We start from the raw sequence: 19,885 nt of genomic DNA, 5'->3' as shown, positions 1-19,885 counted from the left end.
AATATAGTAGGATGTCCTGTTACTTTATCCTCTACAGTAAAAGACCTGGGTGTTATACTAGACTGCAACCTGTCTTTCGAAAATCATATTTCATATGTTACAAAAACTGCCTTTTTCCACCTTAGAAACATTGCTAAGCTACGTAATATGCTATCAGTTTCTGATGCAGAAAAGTTAGTTCATGCATTCATGACCTCGAGACTAGATTACTGTAATGCTTTATTAGCCGGTTGTCCTGCATCCTCAATTAACAAGCTACAGTTAGTCCAAAATGCCGCCGCTAGAGTTCTTACTAGATCAAGAAAATTTGATCATATAACACCGATTTTATCATCACTGCATTGGTTGCCTATAAAGTTCCGTATTAATTACAAGGTATTGCTACTGACTTATAAAGCCCTAAACGGCTTAGCTCCAGTCTATTTAACGGATCTTCTATCGCCCTATAATCCATCGCGCACTTTAAGATCACTTAATTCAAGGCTTTTGGTCATACCTAGGATATCCAGATCAACCAAAGGAGGGAGAGCATTTTCACATTTAGCTCCAAAACTCTGGAATAGCCTTCCTGATAGTGTTCGTTGCTCAGACTCGCTCTCCCAGTTTAAAACTAGATTAAAGTCGCATCTCTTCAGCCAGGCATTCATATAATATTTTTAATCTTACAGTTCAAATTACAATCCGGCCTCTAATTAATAAACGCCAGAGGAGAACTGGCCCCCGACTGAGCCTGGGTTCTCCCAAGGTTTTTTTTTTCTCCATTGGGTCACCTGATGGAGTTTTAGGACACCATTAGGTCACTTGATGGAGTTTTTCGGTTCCTTGCCACTGTTGCCTTTGGCTTGCTCAGTTGGGGATATTATGGGGATATTTAATTTGATTTTATCAATCAATAAATTCCACTAGAAACAAACCTTGTTGTATTATTTTAATTTAATACTGTGAAGCTGCTTTGATACAATCTGTATTGTGAAAAGCGCTATACAAATATACTTGACTTGACTTGACTTGACTCATGATTATTTTCTTTTGTCCTCTGTGGTCTGTTCTGCCCATTTAATTTACGATCTATGCCATTACAAATTCACTGGAATGCACAAAGAATCTCTCTTTTTTTCTCCACAAATCCTCACGTCTCTTTCCAGGTTTGTTTTCACAGGTAAATACAGTTTACTATCTGTCAAAATCACGTTGAAATGCTGAAGTAAAACATTTTTTTAAGGCAACTTATGTTACATAATACAGATTACCACAGTGATATTTAACCGTCTGATGTTGATGCTTTTACACTTTAAATGTCCTTTTAATGTTCAATGGTTGAAGGATGAGTAGTATAATGTAATTGTATATAGTTCAAAATACATATATTATTGCGTCCATAGAGCTAGTCTTTCACTGATTGTTTACAGCTTAACGGAAGTTACACCCATCATTTATGGGTCATGAATAATGTGGATAGGCTTCTTGATATTTGTCGGGGGCCCCTAATTCCCGGGGGCCCTAATCGGCTGCTTACCTCTCTTATTGGTTAAGTCCACCCCTGCCTGAGAGCCCAATCAATCACCTTTGAGTGTAAACTAACCCATAGAGATTTGTCGCGGTGTTGGGTATAAATACAGAAGCAGACGTACATTTACCTTTGGCTTCAGAGCCGAGCGGTTCGTTTGTTCCTGCTTTCCAGTCTCCAAAGAGTGTCTAAAGAAAACGTGTGTTCTTCAGGAAGAAGAAGTGGTGGCGAGATGAAGCCCCATGAAACATTGAAGCTTTCCAGCCAAGTGGTTCACACTACAACAGTCACAAGCATAGGGCACGTTCTCTTCCTCACCACTAGAGGGCACTAGAGGGCAACATGTTTGTGTATAAATCATGTTATATGGTAGAAGGAGTGAATAGCTGGATCCCAATATGCATACTATCCACCCTAAATAGTATTGACAATTACTAATGTCACATACTATTTAGGATGGATAGTATGCACATTGGGATCCAGCCAATGTGTCATGCAAAAGCTGAAGCATTGCCTTGCCTTGTGCTTGTTGAGAAACATACTGGACATTATGGGACTTTGATGAGGAATTCAGGTAATACTTTATTCTCTCTATTATACTTATATGCATCATCCATCCATGGACATTGATTTGTCTTGAACTCTATCTACATTTTTGTTTGTTGTGATTTGGGGTGAATCATTTGGATGGAAGGTTGAACTGAATTGAATTTTATATGTTTTATTTTTTTACTAAATATAAACTACTGAGATTTTGCATTCAATAAAAGTCTTTGGTTTGTGTTTATGCTTTGTTCAATGGACTATGTTACTGTTTCCTTTTTATAAAAAAAGTTGTATTAATGCTTTTGGGTTTAGTTAAAGTAACACTAAGTAACTTTTCAACCTTAATAATATATTTCCAAAACCCTTGTGATAGTACATCGACTTAAAATAGGTTGAATGACACATCTACCATAGCCTGACGGGGTTTGTATAGTTTTTAATCGTACTTTTAAACTTCGGGGTTCGGGTAGTAACCCGCGAGAACAAAAAGAACTACAAAATTCGACTGCTTTACGGCATAGGCTACCTCACTTCCCCCAACACGTCCTCACACATGCTGTTGGACTTGTAAGTATATTGCTTATATTGTATATCACTCGGACAAGCTTTCATTCGTTGGTGTGAGCTAAAAAGCACCTGGCGTTCTTGTTGATGGATTAGTAGACATCTTCGGAGGCTAGCTGTGCTTGTTCGATGTCCGACGATTTGTAACGCGTTGTTTATTCCCCAATCGAACTCGTGTAACTGTCTGTCACACGTTCTACCGTCCACAGCATTACTTGATAGACAAAAATAGGACAAGAATGAGCATCAAACAGAAACAACCCGCTTACGGGTTTTTGTTCGAGGCACACATACAATACAGACTGCCGACAGTTAAACAGGGCGCGCGCAGCTCTTAAAGGGGCCACACCTTATTTCCACTCGTTACAGCTTCTATCCGACTGAACGGGGACCGGTATACAGGGGGGAGGGGATCAGGCCGTGAGTGAAGAGACTGCTCTGCGTGAGTGGTATTTACGACAGCGACTCTAGGGGTCGTTGTTTGACCAAAACGGAAATCCTACATAATGGGGCTTTAAAGTCTGCGTGAACCGGAAGTTGCAAACGACTTTTCTCCAGTGCTGTGACGTATTTCCCAGTGAAAAGGAATATTGAACAGAGGGCAGGGTTTTACTCTAGTGCTCCTCCTCTCCATCTCTCGCTCATTACAGACTAACGATTTGAGGGGAGTGGTTAAGCGTTTCTCAACCCAAGCCGTCAAGCATATGTCATCAGGGAAGGTCCTCCAATGCAGAGAGGAGGGGCATTTTCAGATTTTGATTAAAGATTACGAAGCCAAAACATTTTTTTCCGTGTTTTAACTTGCACGGATTAATTGTTCACCACAAGACTAGTAATATGCGCTAACAAAGTAAATAGGGTCCATTTTGATTTCAGTTGGACTTTAAATGTAAAACGGTTATTACACATATCTCAACGTTCATTTCTCGATCTTCATTTGCTCACAATACCACCTGGTGGTCAAAGAGTGTAAAACAACAGATACATTACAGATGACCTGATGTGATCTGTGATACACCGTATTTTGCACCAGTTAAGGTTTAGAAATAACGGTGAAGAAAACATTTATTTCCACATAGACTAATCTATTTATGAGTATAATGTGTAGTTTCTGGTGGTATATAATGGTTGTATAACATAACTGTGTAATAAACGTATTGGCTTGAAATAAATGGGGTTATCAAATGTGTGTAAATCAATTCGTTGGCAGAATAATAGCCAGAAGTGGCAATATTATTATTCTTAAACTGGAAAGTGCCTGGGTTTAAACCATGGGTTTATGTATCTGTCAAAATATGTTGCGCCAAGATTTCTGAACCAGTCAGGCCGAAGCAAGGCTTCAAACGTCATCGTCAATCTAAACACAAATGCTGCTAAATAGCACTAAAAGTGGTTCATTGGCTTGTAATCATTGGGGAACCACTTTAAGTGCTGTAGATGAGCTGAACATCGTCACCATTGTTGAGATTCATACGCGGATTATTGATGTTTGTGTGAGTCTGAAAGACCCAGCTTGAAACACTTTATATAATGAATAAAAAAATAAATAAAAAATTCTGACTGTCATTACTTCATAACATAAGGCTGCTATAAATAACTGTTAATATACTCTTAGATCAGACTCTGGATGAGATTAGTGAATAAGGCCACTTGATGATGATTGTATCACCATCAATAATTAACCAACTTTTGCAACTTTTGCCATAACAAACACACAGTTACAGCAGCCAGAGAAAAACTGATATTCATTTTGGCAAGAGCCCAACTAAAGCAAACACTGATCACCATAATGGATAAACTTAATTATTGTCAATAAATTCTCAATAAGAAGGTTCGTATGAAAGAAATAAAGTCAAACTTTTGTTTGGTAGCCGTTGCTGCCAATCATACGTTGCTGCCTTAAAACAGACGAGTTTAGAGATCATTTTACAGAGTTTTGACTACAATTTGAAATAAAAGAAAACAACCTGGGAAAAAAAATCAGTTATTTTCTGTAAATTCCGTTTGTTTGTTTTTTTACAGAGTACAGTGTATTACAGTGAAGATAACGTGGTTCTCAACTTTTTGCCTCCTATAAGAAAATATTCCAGGGCCCCCACAATAGACTCATAGCTAGGGCTGGGCGATAAAACGATAACGATATGTATCGCGATAGACACGTAATCAATATCAATAAAAAAATGCGTTTTTTTCTTCATTGGAAGAAACCAGAGGTTGCAAAGTAAGTTTAGTTGCATGAGCAAAGGCACTCACTCTCTGGTAACCTAGCAACGTAGAGGGTGACCTGCTGACACGCTAACAGCCGGTCATGTGACAGTATGGTTGCGCCATATCGTTGTCTCGAGTTGGATTCTTCAGTAACAGAACCGGCGTGGAGGAGAAGAGATACTGACAAAAAGAGATCTAATCAATTGGTTACTGCATTAATCATTAATTAAATCAAGTTTATCTAAAAACAAATGTTTGGAGACTTTACAGTGTTACCCCCTAGAGCCCTGATTTCTGAATAGAGATAAAGTTTTGGCAGAAATAGAATTCATGACAATACAATATTCTTTAACAGAAATATGACACTTAAATTTCAGACACAGTTCAGTAATACTCAAAAACTGACCATCAGAATTCAACAACTGACTAACTAATAGTACATTGTTTGTAATATACTTATTATTCCAAATACAAAAGGAGTGAGGAGAGAAGTTATGTTTAAAAGCCAAACACCATGTCAAAAAGACCTGCTTGTGAAAATTAGATAAACAAAGAGTTATTTTGTTGATATCAAAACTGAAAAATTCATACCACCAAGTTGATTAATTAAATGGTTCGGGAAAATATTCCACATAGAGCAATTCTTTTTGATGAAACATTTTAGCCAATTTATTTTAAAAGTTCAAACCACCATGATCATACCCACTGCGCATATGTGGCGATAGAGCGGTATGACAGGTAGAAAGATTTACGACTACGCCACCCGGGGAGTTTCGCCCCGGGAAATATGGACAACACTCAGATTATCATCATTAGGTCACTCAGGTTCACTTTCTCTAGTAAAGGTAGGCAGAGACATGGGTATCAAAAATACAAAAGATTTATTACAATTTAATTTATAGCAAAAAAACAAATCACATTAAAAGACAACCATTTCATAAAATAACATCTGGAACTAAGAAAAATATACTGACACAAGGTCAACAAACGACATATACACAAAACATTAATACAGTTGACAAAAAAAACACACAAATTGACAGGGCTAAGGGTACACCACGGGAGACGCAGTCACTAAGTTTAATTTACCAAAGCACACTCACACACCATAGTGCACTCAGGTCACACCATCAAGCACTTCAACAGTGTCACACGGCAAACACTCGAAGAAACACCACCACCAAAAGAGACCCTCTACCCGTGGGACCCCAGCTCCTGAAAAGAAATAAGAAAATGAATACACAAACTTCAAAATAATAATAATTACAACAAACCACAATTAGAAATGGTCCCAGTATAAGCAAACAAATGATGGTAATAATTTAACAACCACTCACAATTGGTACACAAAGATCTAAACAAACAACAACACACTCAATTTCCATCACGGGTTCACATAGAGCCACTGACGGTTTTGTGCACTGGTTACAGATCCTAATGAGTGTTAGTTCCACATGTAGCAAATGGTAATATTACACCCTCAATAAATAAAATAAAACCAGACAGCAGCAAGAGTAAACGCCACAGGTGTGACCGGAAAGCGGCAAGCCCTTCTCTTTGCAGAAATATATGATGTTCTTGTAATATGGCAGCAAGGAATCAACAAGATTATAATGGCTATTTATAGCATCAGTAGAGAAAATGATCACCCGGACGAGAGGGAAAATCCTGGTCCAAAGACAAAGAAAACACCACTAAAATGTTATGCCTCAACGCTAAATGTTAAACTCAACTCAGTTACATGCGCAATAAACTTACCAAAAGAAGATGATCTAACCACCCATGGGGTTTATCCTTTCGTCGCACAGACGCTCTAAATTTGTGCACTCGGCTGGAGCACAGAGACACTGCACACAGCCCAAAACATCAGTCGATCCCAAACAAAACAGACAATTCGCCCTCCACACCCAATTTGCACATACCTGATTGTAAAGCAAGCACACGAATGCACCCACTAAGACGATGCCACGGACAAGGCAGAGAGAAAAGACAGGCTAAACACAACACAAATAGTCAGTGCCATTGTTACGATCTCTTCTGAGTCGCAACAAAAATAAGGGAGTCACCACACGCCACAGCTAATTGATCAGTGAATTTATTCATTCGTGTAAGACAACACAACATTAAGGATCAGTATAAATGACAATCAGTGTGTCAGTAGTTGTGTGCAAATGTATATCACTCATGAAAAGTAACAGTCCAACCATCCCACGGGAGATGGAGCAAAAGGCGGCGGTGATATCCCATATCCCTCACATCTCTTCAGTTCTTCAAACCGACAAAAGTTCCAATACAGCACAAACGAAACCTGCACGAAATCAGGCCAAGCTCAGCCCGCCGCACGCTCTCATCTCTGTCCCAATCTTTAATAGAGCATCATAATTACGTTCAGGTGTACAACCATACACTTCAGCCAATCATCTGCAATTCAGAGATAACAGGTTAAATCACTGAAACCGTCACAGCCATACACAGAGAAGATAACCATTGCTATATGCTAACCCACCTACCTACCTACAGCCACTGTCAACAACGAATCAGGGGGCGGAGTCGGACGTGACGCATGCCAGGCTACAGCCAACCAGCTCTTAAATAGGGTGGATTACCTGCTGATAGGTGCTCACTAATGTCAATCATCTCATTCATTCGGTTACACATAGACACGTCGAAACGACGTATTTTCTACGTCGTTTTTGCACGTCCAATTTTGCTCCCCTTGAAGGTGCAGACTGTGACGCCAGATGACGTCTTTTTACGACGTCTTCCGCACCTCTAATGTTGATGTCCATCCACAAAAGTTTGTTTATGGGAAGAAGGAAGGAGACGGGGTCGGCTTGCTGTGGATCGTGTGTTTTATTAGATATTGTGCGTCTTTTCCAAAGAATAATCGCACTCAATCAAAACAGCGGCTTCTTTAAGCTTCTCCTCATGAGATGGCACACTCACTTCTTTAGGCTTCTCCTCATGAGACGGCACACACACTTCTTTAGGCTTCTCCTCATGAGACGGCACACACACTTCTTTAGGCTTCTCCTCATGAGACGGCACACACACTTCTTTAGGCTTCTCCTCATGAGACGGCACACACACTTCTTTAGGCTTCTCCTCATGAGACGGCACACACACTTCTTTAGGCTTCTCCTCATGAGACGGCACACACAGTTCTTTAGGCTTCTCCTCATGAGACGGCACACACACTTTTTTAGGCTTCTCCTCATGAGACGGCACACACAGGCTTCTCCTCATGAGATGGCACACACACTTCTTTAGGCTTCTCCTCATGAGACGGCACACACACACGCACGCACACACCTTATTATTCTTGCTTTCCCTGGGAATCGAACTCGTGATCTTAGCGTTACAAGCATAGATATCATATATAAACGCTAGATGTCTTATGTCACTTCCGGCATCATCGTTCGGCCATCTTGTCACAGTGCTCTGTGCATTAAGGTGAGTGAGCAGCACGCACACAAATCCTCTTATCTCGCTGAAATCTTGACGGATTTACAAACGGTTTGGTTTCTTACAAACGTTATTAACGTGGCTATAATTCCGAATGCTTGAACATGTATGTTATAATTTTTCATATGTATGCAGTGTATGTATGCAGTGTCATAACTACATCTCTGACGTTTATAACAAACCAAACCGTTTGAAAATCGGTAGAAAAATGAGCAAGTTATGGTTATTTAAAAGTACATGCACCATTGAAGTAGTGAGCGAGTACACTGTGGCAAGATGGCCGCCACGTGCGGACGTCGACCTCCATTGGCCAGCAGTGCGCACGAGACATCTAGCCTTTATATATGATATCTATGGTTACAAGCGCCAACGCTCCACGGTTTGAGCTACAGTATCACACCTTTGTACGCGTCGCCAGTTATCACCTGATGCTGAGACGATCAAATGGAGTTTTTGGAAAATGATCTTAAATAATTATAAATAATCTGTAGGCCTATTCGAATATGTATTAATCATGTTGATAATGCGCGAATGAGGCGTTTAGCGCGGCGCGGACGAGCGAATGAGGCGAATTGAGCGTCTGGCGCGATACGCGCGAGTGATTTGAGGGTGAGAGAGAGTGAGATAATTCTGTTTAGTCCAGAGGATATATCGCGTTTAGGCTAAAAATAGGTTCGCCGCTTATCGCGGTTGGGAAAGAAACTCTTGCAGTACATTTTAAACAAGGAAATAACGATTTGGCATGAAACATGGATGGAACGAATAGGTTCAGTACACAGCAAAATGACATGACAAACTCTTTTTTTTTAAAATGGCGTTTATTGCGTTAAAAAAAAAGTAATAATCATGTAAATTTCCTGCACCTGTCATAGATGTCCAAATGACGTCCAAAAAAATTACCCAGTTCAAAGGTCTAATGTTGAACGTCAATATGACGTCCAAGTTGGGTCATGCTTGGACGTCCAAATAGTGGACCTAGTTTGGACGTCGAATAGATGTCCAGAATTGGTCATGGACCGACGGACCCAAATAGACATGATCTGCACGTCTATCCGACGTCCAATGTTTAGTGGGTATGGATTGCATAATATATTTTTCTTTAAATGATTTTTTTTTTTTTTTTTAAACAAAATCAAACTTGTCAAACTCTTTGGTAAATGTCCTGGGTACAAATAGAGCTTGGGATATATACGCAGATCTTGATAAACCTTCAGATTTAGACAATGAGACACGACCATAAATGGATAAATCTCTCTGCAACTTTTTGGGGAGCACTTAGTCAGTATTGTGTATCAAATAAAACCAAAGAAGTGTCTTTTAAAATTGCTCACAGAATATATCCTGTGAAAGACACATTAGAGCGTTTTCATCTGGATATTGATTACAATTGTTGTTTTTGTAATTGTGAAAGAGAGTCTATTGTGCACTTATTTTTTGACTTGTCCCTGTTCTTCAATCTTTTGGTATGAGATGTCTCAATTTCTAGGTGTTAAAATGAACTGCAACCTAGTATTAAATTTGTCATCTGTCTTACTTCATACAAATGAATTTGACTTTTCTAAAAGAAAAATGTATGTTATCGATTTGTTTCTATTATTAGGAAAATTTCATATTCATCAAACTAAATGGAGTAACTCAAAACCCAACTTTGCTCATTTTAAAGCAGCCTTTAAAATTTATTTTGAGTCTGTAAAGTTTTTAAAAAATCAAAGCCCAAAGATCTGTATCGCTGCTAAATGAATGTAATATATGTGCGTGATGCACATATTTTTTCTTTTCTTTTCTTTTTTCCAAATTATTGTTGTTTCAAGTTATACTTACCAAATGTGAAAATGTGTAAAAGAAAAGTGTCAAGAACTTGATATCAAATTCTGTCATTTTGAAAATTCAATAATTTTTTTAAAAAAAAGAACCGGCGTGGAGTGGAAAATGAGTGCCGCAGCGATTGTTGATAAAACAGGAAAAGTCAGCTCGTCAGTATATGGCAGTTTTTTGGATTTTATAAATGTCGTCTGCAAATTATGCAAGACCGTCGATGGTTTCTCTATGTTTATATTTAACATTTTGCACTATTTTATTACACTCTATTATGCATTTCTTACATATTCTTTAATTTTGCACCTTAATGTTAAGACATAATTGTTAAGTGTTCATTGTGATTTTAGACTTTGTTTACATTTTAATTATTTCAGTGTTTTCCATGGTTGTGTTGACATTTCTGCCTTTATAACTGAGGAGATTATAATCAGAGGAAGGTTAAGTTTAATTTTTTTTAAACTTAAGGTTATTTTTTTTTAATGTAATATAAAAAATATAGGCCTATATACATAAATCTCCTGGTCCTTATTTTAAATAGGTCATAAAAAATATCAATAATTATCGATATCGACCGATATGAAACACTTATATCGTTATACAGTTTGCAGCCATATCGCAGGCTCAGCCAGTGTTAGAGTTTGTGTACTTCCCAGTCCTCCAGTCCTCCTGTCACTGCGTGTTTATCTTTCGCGCAGCGCACCATTACGGACTAGTCCATTTCATTGTGAAAGTAGGGGGTGTATGTGTAGGGACAGATAACCATGAACTGGACATTTTAACTACTTCAACGTTTCAACGTATTTCTTAAGAATATTAATACAATTCACCATGCTTTTGAAGCGTTCGGATGATAAGGGGCTTTTTTTTTTTTTCGAGTTTGGTTGGGGTACCCCCTACTTTGACCGCTGTTCGGGGGCCCCAAGCAGCCGCCTACCTATGCCTCTGGTCCCAGCGCTGCCTGCAGTCCAACAAGCCTGATAAAAGCAGAGAGCTTTCACTACTGTTTAGACGTCTGGATTTGGACAGAAGACACACACAGAAATCAACACTCAGGTTTGTCTTTATTTCCTTAATATTATCAATTTGATCACTTTCATTTCAACTGTTATGTATTAGGCTACATGTTTTACGGATGTCCTGAAAATAAATAAATAAATAAATACATCTGAAAATAAAAATCTAACATTATGAGAATAAATTAGAATTATTTCGAGATTAAAATCGAAATATTTCGAGAATAAAGTTGAAATATTTAGACTTTATTCTCGAAATGATACGACTTTATTCTCGTAATTGTAGAAAAAAAAAACGGATTTTTTTTTCCGCTGTGGTTCAGGGCTTCCATAGCCTACAATCCGATACTAATTGTAATTATTTTAAATGTATTTATTTTTTTATTATTTGATTATATTAATTCGTTATTTAATGTTTAAAGAGGCGGGAGAGTCGGAAGAAGAACGTGCTTGTCCAGAGTAGATCAGAATTTAAATCTTCACATATCTAATCAGGGACGTGCACGGACATTTTGAGGGGCAGGGGCTCAAGTGAAATAAAGGGCACTTCTCATAATTACGTTTTTTTTTTTTTTTTTTTTTTTTTAACAAAAACGTATATATATTAACACAACTCTGACTTCCTTTTTAAAAATTAATTAAAAAAAGTTAATTAATTTTAGGCTATCTTCCTCAAACTCACGCAATTGTTTCATTTTTAAAAGATGTCTACAAAATAATCAGTTCACACAGAAACCATGGTCTCCTTAGTATTCACTAGGTTTATAGAGCAGCAAAGGAAACCATTCCACAATGTGCATGTTTTGAACACATTTTCTTTGCTACTAGTTTCAAGTATATATGAAGAGTTCAGATGCAAAAGCCTCTAAGTGCCATCTGAAATTTTCTTCTAAAATGAGCATTTTTTTTCAAGCTCGTATATTTAAGTTCAGTAATTTAACTTAAATGACAATTAATAGGTAATTTTCATTGCCAGTAATGTGAAATAAGTGAACATAAAAGCTTGATAAAAATGATCATTATAGAAGGAATTGCATTTTCATCTGAACTGAAGAATAACCTAAATAACTGCATCAAGCAGAGGAGCGTGTTTTACTAATAATTTGTTTATTTTTTGCACAAGGCACTACATCGTTTTAATTATTTTGGTGTTATCAGAATACATAACACTTTAAAATTAAACTTACCAAAATAATTGAGTAACAATAAAAGCCAATGTCATGTATGTATTTGTGGTTGTATATGGAATACTATTTTATAAAGGTTTAGACTGAGGAAATAAAAAAGTTAAATTACTCATAAATAAAAAGTTAATTTATAAATATTGTTATTTTTAATGTTTAATGTTAACTTATTTCTACTCAGTTTTATTTATTAATGTACCAGATGCAGTTACTCAGATTTACTAAATTGTTTAGAGTGTATCTAATATAGTAGCCTACAGCAAACTGTTGATTTGAGTTGTGCATTCTGGCTGGTGTGATGCTACTGAAAAACAAATTGCGTTCAAATCACGCAGAGACAGAACTTGCATTTATGTGGAGAAATAGCCAAATCAATGTAGGCCCTTGTATTTTTAAAGGTGCTCTAAGTGATGTTGGGTGATGTCACTTCTTGTTGACTTTTAAAGTATTGTCAAACAAAACGGTGGCTAGCTAGACCCTCCCTCCTCCTCATCTGCGCACTAACCCCCCAAACTCCACCCCTAAATCATTCCTGTCGGTTATTGGCTGGAGCAGTTTGTTATGTTTTGTGGTGCAGGTTAGCCCATTTTGTTTCTCTTGCTGTTTGTGGAGCCTGTGTTGTCTACAGAGACCGCGTTTTTTTTACATTGTGTTCAGGGGACAGGCAGCTAGCGGATGGTAAGGAGATGTTTGCTGTATGTGACAAAAAATGTTTTGGCCTAAAAAACGCGCGACATCACTTAGAGCACCTTTAAGTTTATACATTTAAATGTTTTTTTTTTCCTTTTTTATTTTTAATTGGTTTAAATTTTTGTTTAGCTGAGCAACAAACGTAAACGTTGCTCGTATAGTGTCACTAAATTATATGCTGATCTTAACTAATGAATGAACGAAAAAGTACACGGACCCTGTATAGCCTACACTATATATAGCCTATTTGCACGGAATAGCATCAGAAAATAGAACCCGCCGGTTCTTTCTTTCATTTTTTTTTTTTATTTTTTTTTATTGAATTTTCAAAATTACAGAATTTGATATCAAGTTCTTGACACTTTTCTTCTACACATTTTCACATTCGGTAAGTATAACTTGAAACATCAATAATATAATATAAACAATATAAAAACCCCAAAAGATAAAGGGCATCACACACACACATATTACATTCATTTAGCAGAGATACAGATCTTTGGGCTTTTTGATTTTTTAAAAACTTTACAGACTCAAAATACATTTTAAAGGCTGCTTTAAAATGAGCAAAGTTATTCAATTCAATTCAATTCAATTCAAATTTATTTGTATAGCGCTTTTCACAATACATAGGCCTATTGTTTCAAAGCAGCTTTACAGAAAGTGCATTAAAAAAATGTACATAGAGAAATACAGTTAATTTGATTTAGGGCATAAACATATAGCCAGCGCTAAGTCGTCTCTTCACAGGCGTCGAGTCGTCTCTTCACGGGTGTTGGGGCATCTGTAGTTTCCATGAGAGGCTGGATACAAACTGGAGCTGACGATCTGTATTTACCTCGGGACTAGCGTCCCGAGATAACAACAGAAAATCATATGGGAAATATTTAGCGTAGCTGCTGTTCATAATATTAATGCATTCGATCTGATTCAACTGTAGCCTATAAAAGGTAATCATTATGTGAATGCTTGGCTAAAGAGATGCGTCTTTAATCTAGTTTTAAACTGGGACAGCGAGTCTGAGCCTCGAACAATACCAGGAAGGCCATTCCAGAGTTTAGGAGCTAAATGTGAAAACGCCCTTCCTCCTTTAGTGGACTTAGATATCCTAGGAATGACCAGCAGCCTCGAATTTAGTGATCTTAAAGAGCGCGATGGATTGTAGGGCGATAGAAGATCCGTTAAATACACTGGAGCTAAACTATTTAGGGCTTTATAAGTCAGTAGTAATACTTTGTAATTGATACAGAACTTTATAGGTAACCAATGTAGAGATGATAGAATTGGTGTTATATCATATTTTCTTGATCTAGTAAGAACTCTAGCGGCGGCATTCTGGACTAACTGTAGCTTGTTTACTAACTGTAACAATGGTAATTAAGTGCTTTTCCTAAAAATAAGAAAGAAATACAGGGTATTAAAACAGTATGAACTACAAATAAAGTCAGTATGTGAGGCTAAATAGTGTTTTAGTCTGAATTAGGTAATATATGTGCTTCCATTTCAGTTCAGCAATCCCTTCACTCGATTGGGATGTTTTCTTTTGTTCTGGGTGGCAAGTGCAGTAACTGTAACATCGGGCATATTTTGTATTAAACACATACTTCATCAGGCTCCGAAAATTCTTCACAAAGAACACAAAGAATGGCCTTCTCAGCTGCAATAGTTGCAACTCTTGCGTCATCAGAACAGTGTGTTCAACGCATCACCGTTTCTGTTTAAAAAACGTTGTGCAACGTTTTGTCGGGGCTGAAAGCAGCCCGGGGCTGAAAGCAGCCCCGCCTCCTATGTTGCTAGGTTACCAGAGAGTGAGTGCCATGTTCATGCAACTAAACTTACTTCGCAACCTCTGGTTTCTTCCAATGAAGAAAAAAAAATGTATAGAACGTTTTATCGAACGCATTTTTTTATTGATATTGATTACGTGTCTATCGCGACACATATCGTTATCGTTTTATCGCCCAGCCCGGCAGTCCTGTATGAGTGGATACTACACAGGCTATTTAACTTGTAAGCAGTTCAAGCAATAGAAGTAAAAAATAACTTGTTCTCATCCGAGGTTTTCAAGTTAAGATAATACAGCAGAGCAGTTTGAGCAAACAGAATCTCATTTAATAAACTGAACTGGAAGAGAACTAATTTCTCCCCAGGGATGAAATAAAAAATGCAACAACTAACAGTCAAAAGGCAGTCATATTGAACTGGGTTACATTGTTCCTATGGAATTTCTTGTTTTTTTCCCCAGAGGAACTAAATCATGTGACCTCAACCTTCTATTGCCTCAGTTAAGGAGGCTTCTGGTGTCGACATTGTTCCCCATATATGGGCATTCTTCTGTCCTTTCCATCTTCTGCGCTTCGGGCCTCTGTGCAAGTGTGTGCGTGTGTATGTATCTGGAAGTGTATTTGTAGGTTCATAATATCTTTCAAAATTCAAATAATTGCCTGCACTTTCTCAGTTTGTGTAAATCTACTTAGGGTTCAGAGTATTTCTTTTTTTCCCCACATTCATTTCGCATGTCTAGTAGCCTACAGTTATGTGGTTTCGTTTCATTAATACAGTGTAGGCCTATAGCCTACTTTTTTCTTGATTTACCCTGAAAGAATGAAAGTGAAATGTGACAACATGTCCCATTGGTGGAGCACGTTATAAAACGACCATATGACATATTTAAATGTTATCTGTTATCTAATAAAAACAAAAACAAACAAAAAAACTTGTTTTTTCTCATTTTCTCATGGTTTACTTTTGCTATGGTTAAATATATATCCAGTGATATCTTCCAAAGTGTAAAATATTGTGGTGCATCATAAATGTGGAGACATGGAGATAAATGACTTTGAATCTTTATTAACAGGTGCAGAGCGGACAGCGCATCTCGACCTCGTCTCAGCAGACAGACTGACCCCGAACAACACTACTCTGCTCCAGTGCATCAAGAGAAAAGGTAACATATGCAAACCATGCCGCCCTCTACTGGACAACATTGTCTATAGCATCCCATTTACTACACAAAGATGTTTAAATTTTGTCACATTTTTTTTTCTATAAATAGTGTTGATATGGCAACTAGTAAATACACTAAGTGTCATCATTGCTAGCATGTGTGGAAAGTTTTAAACCATGTGTGTTACAACGAGCCCCGTGTTTGTATATGTCCCGCTCACCCCTAATGAAGCTAATTCATATTCACAAAGCACGATTTGAAAATGCATATCCAAATTTGCGTTAAAAATCTGATTCACATATGCAAAACACAATTTACAAATACACAAACACTATTTCTGAATGTTTCTACATCCAGTGTTCATCCAGTGAACTCTTTAATCAAATCACATTTGAGCTTAACAGTCAATCATATTGAGTGTCTCTGCAGTGGCATTATTTATTTTTATTTTATTTGCCTTTTATTTAACCAGATAAAACTTTCTGAGATTAAAAATCTCTATTACAGAAGTGACCTGGGCTGCGTTTCCCAAAAGCATCGTAAGCCTAAGTAGATCGTAAAAACGATCGTATGACTGATCTTAATATTACGGTCTGTTTCCCAAAAGCATCGTATTAATTAGCACTTAAAAATCATCGTAGATCTACGAGTGCTCTGGAGTAATCGTAAATCCCTAAGTGCATCGTAAGAAGTAAAGTCGCTCGCAGAAAATCCTCGTAAGTGCTAAGATCCATCGTTATCTGGAAACGCAGCTGTTTTCAGATAACAATGGATCTTAGCACTTTAGGGAATTTTCTACGAGCGACTTTACGAACATTTGTGTTCATTTCACGTGCGTTTCACAAAAACGGACTTCGCACGATCGCACGCAGCTGTGCTTTAAGTGCTACTTAAGAGTCGCTGTCCGTTTGTCAAGTGCTGAGATGTCACCTTGTAGAATGGCTCGTAATTGTAGCGCACGCTTGTATTTTGAAATCTATAAAAAGCAAAAACCTTCGGGTGGAGACACCAGCAAAATGGCTGAACCAAAAAAACAAAGAAAATACATTTTTCTAAAAGAGGAGATTAATGTCATTTTAGATAAGGTGGAGCTATTCACCTTATTTTCGAACGCGGAAGTAAACATGGGTCCAGTATCCGGTTTTTGTGCGGCACTTCCGTTTCCTCGCTTCCCTGGGCTAACTAACGATATCAATTGCAAAGGATTATGCAGAATTGACAGAAAAATGTTACACATAACGTAACAGATGAATACAACAAAGATCTAAAGCCCCGCCTCACCCAGTTCGGGTACCGGACCTGGTTGAAAACACTCATGCATCTAGCTGGCAGAGTGCCAACTTCGCCGGCGCCTTCAGCACCGCCCTAAACACGGCCGAGCCAGCGCTGGACTAATATATCTATGGAGGTATTTTTGTCATGTCAAATGTATTAATAATGCCATCAGAATGCAACCAAAGCACAGGACAGCAATAAGTAGATGGCTATAAATAATTGTAAATCATACAAAATAAACGCCATGATGACTAGATTTTATACATGGGTTACAATGATTTTGTTTCTCCTTAGAGTTTTTTATTGAGACTTAATAGCCCAGCCACTTTTCTGGTATTGGGTGGTCTTCTGTAGGTCTTGTGTTCACGAAATGAAAAGAACAAACATACGGTCGTTTCGGTGGTTTCTTCAAATGTAAAGCTTTTAACCACAGGCGAAGGGTGCGGTAAAGTAGGTTTTATGTTGGACATTCGTTAGACATTCGCCAAGCAAATTAAGGGACTGTCTCAAAACTGCACACACACACACACACACACACACACACACACACACAAATAAGCATTCCAAGGTGCGAAACCACGCAAAGCATACTAATAAAATGTAAAGATGTGAATTAAGTGGACAACCTATTTTGCGTCAATACTGCCGACGTTGTCTTTGCTGCTATATATTTATGTTTAACATAGGCCTTCCACAACTCTCTCCCCATATGTCGAATATATCACCAATGAGGCTTATCATATGTCACCAAGCAGCAGCAGCGCCGCGTCAGACACGTTTCTGGTGTGCAGAGATATAGAAAACGCCATGCAACAGAAACGCCAAGTAAATCTTTCTTTTGTACCAGTTATGACAACCTCTAACTGCACAAACAATCCCGGTCTTCCTTGAAGCCATAACGATGAGTTAGTTGTTATGAATACTTGTTTGATTAACCGCTACGGTGAGCTCGCCAGTGACCGGAAGTGCCTGACCGGAAGTCTCGCACAAAATACCGTCAACTGGCTGCGTCCGTATTTCCGTTAAAAAATAAGGTGAATACAAACATATTATTTTCAGCAGGTTTAAGGGCACTCAAATAAACAAAAACAAAAAATCTAGGAGGATATTGCTAGGAAACTGACTGCAACTAGGGGCATTAAAAGATCAGGGAAGGAGGTCAGGAAGAAATGGCAAGCTTTGCTAAAAGGAAAATGGCACTGCAGAGGACAACATTAAATAAATGGGCAGTCTGCCCAATGAGTTCCCCCTTCTCACAGCAGAGGAAGAAATGGCCTTGTCAATACTTGGCACAAGTGCTTCGGATGGCATTTGTGGTGGTATATGCATCCATGGAGGAGTAGGGGTAACTCAACCTGAGCCTGAGTCAGGTCCTTCATGCTCAGAGGAACTATCAGTTTGATCTGCCATCTCCTAGTGCTCCTAGTCCTTCGTGCGCTTGCGCGTGCCTCAAAGAAGGACTTACAACAGCTACAAGTGTGTGCACTATTATACTTTATCGACACGAGTGCCTCAAAAAAGGACTTACAATGACTTACAAAGATACATAACAGCTACAAGTGTATATGCACTATTATACTTTATTACATGGCTTGGTTGAATTCCAATGTAGAATGCAGTCTGTTATTTCTTGATAACAGACCGCTGCGAAGTATAACACACCGTTGCCATGAAAAACAGAGCGTTGCTATGGACACGTAACGGACTATTTTCTTTAGCAGAAGCAATACAATCGTTTTTAAATCAATAAACTCCTTTGTAAATCAATATTTTGTGTCAAATTATTTATTATCATGAAAACACATCACAGAGAACGATCAACTCGGTAACCATATTAACCCCTAGTTCATTTTGCTCCGGAATTACTCGTCAAGCTATAGAATAATACCATAATTCCTCCGTTCAATTACGCCTAAGACATCCAGAGTCACACGCAGACCCATAACAAACCACCAGCCGCATAATTGGGAATAACAAGCCTTACCTTAACACAAAATTGACCACAGAGGCCTGAAGTCAGCTTCCTTTGCTGTTCGTCCAGAAATCCAAGAAGTGGATGGGCAATGACCTGCCTTAATCCAAGATATGATAAAGGGCTTTGGGTCGAAACTCTGCAATGGGGGTCCATTAATGTCCAGAAAAAGAAGCGATGAGAGGCTGTTTTCACGCAACCTATTGCGGGTCTTGCTGTCAGTATCATTGACGGCAGAAAAACCCCTCTCACACTCAGCTGAAGTAGGAAGGTATGTTCTACTCACTGTGCAAATCTTTTCCAGCTTTCTGCCTGGTGCTGTGTCCTGTAATTTCCAGTCGCGAAACTCCTCGACCACCTCTCTGGCTGGTTCACCAAGCATTTTAGCAAGTGCACGTACTTCGTTTTCTCCATACAGGATCAAAGCATTCCGATCCTGTGGCCAAAAACGCTTGTCCAGGGGTTTTAGCATTTGTAGGAGGTCTGATTCTGGCATTCGCCTTGTGAGATTGTCGATCACAGATTGATAAAGCTGATTTCGATTAATCTTGCCTGTGCCCTCAACTAGTTGAACATCTTTAAACAGCCCCAGAGACGTGCGCTGTTCGGCCTTCCGTGTGGATTTCCCTCCACTCGCTTTCATTGCTTTCATTGCTCGCATCAATACACTGCAGAATGTGGCAACTGGCATCAACT

The 19,885-nt window shown here is 38.3% G+C and overlaps 1 protein-coding gene across 1 annotated transcript in view; it reads left to right on the top strand.

The window, feature by feature from the left end:
• The first annotated feature begins 10,819 nt into the window (after positions 1–10,819).
• The window catches only part of LOC311078834 (GTPase IMAP family member 8-like), a 28,364-nt gene continuing 19,298 nt past the window's right edge, over positions 10,820–19,885 (top strand). Inside the window, exons 1-2 of the mRNA XM_084107841.1 lie at positions 10,820–11,161; positions 15,853–15,942. The gene's annotated coding sequence lies outside the window, so the exon portion shown is untranslated. The remainder of the gene's footprint in view (positions 11,162–15,852; positions 15,943–19,885) is intronic.

The sequence above is a fragment of the Abramis brama genome (genome assembly GCF_963993115.1).
Source record: "Abramis brama genome assembly, chromosome: 1".
NCBI classification, from domain to species: domain Eukaryota; kingdom Metazoa; phylum Chordata; class Actinopteri; order Cypriniformes; family Leuciscidae; genus Abramis; species Abramis brama.
Note: the sequence above shows the minus strand (reverse complement) of the source record. Positions and strands in the feature narration are given on the sequence as shown.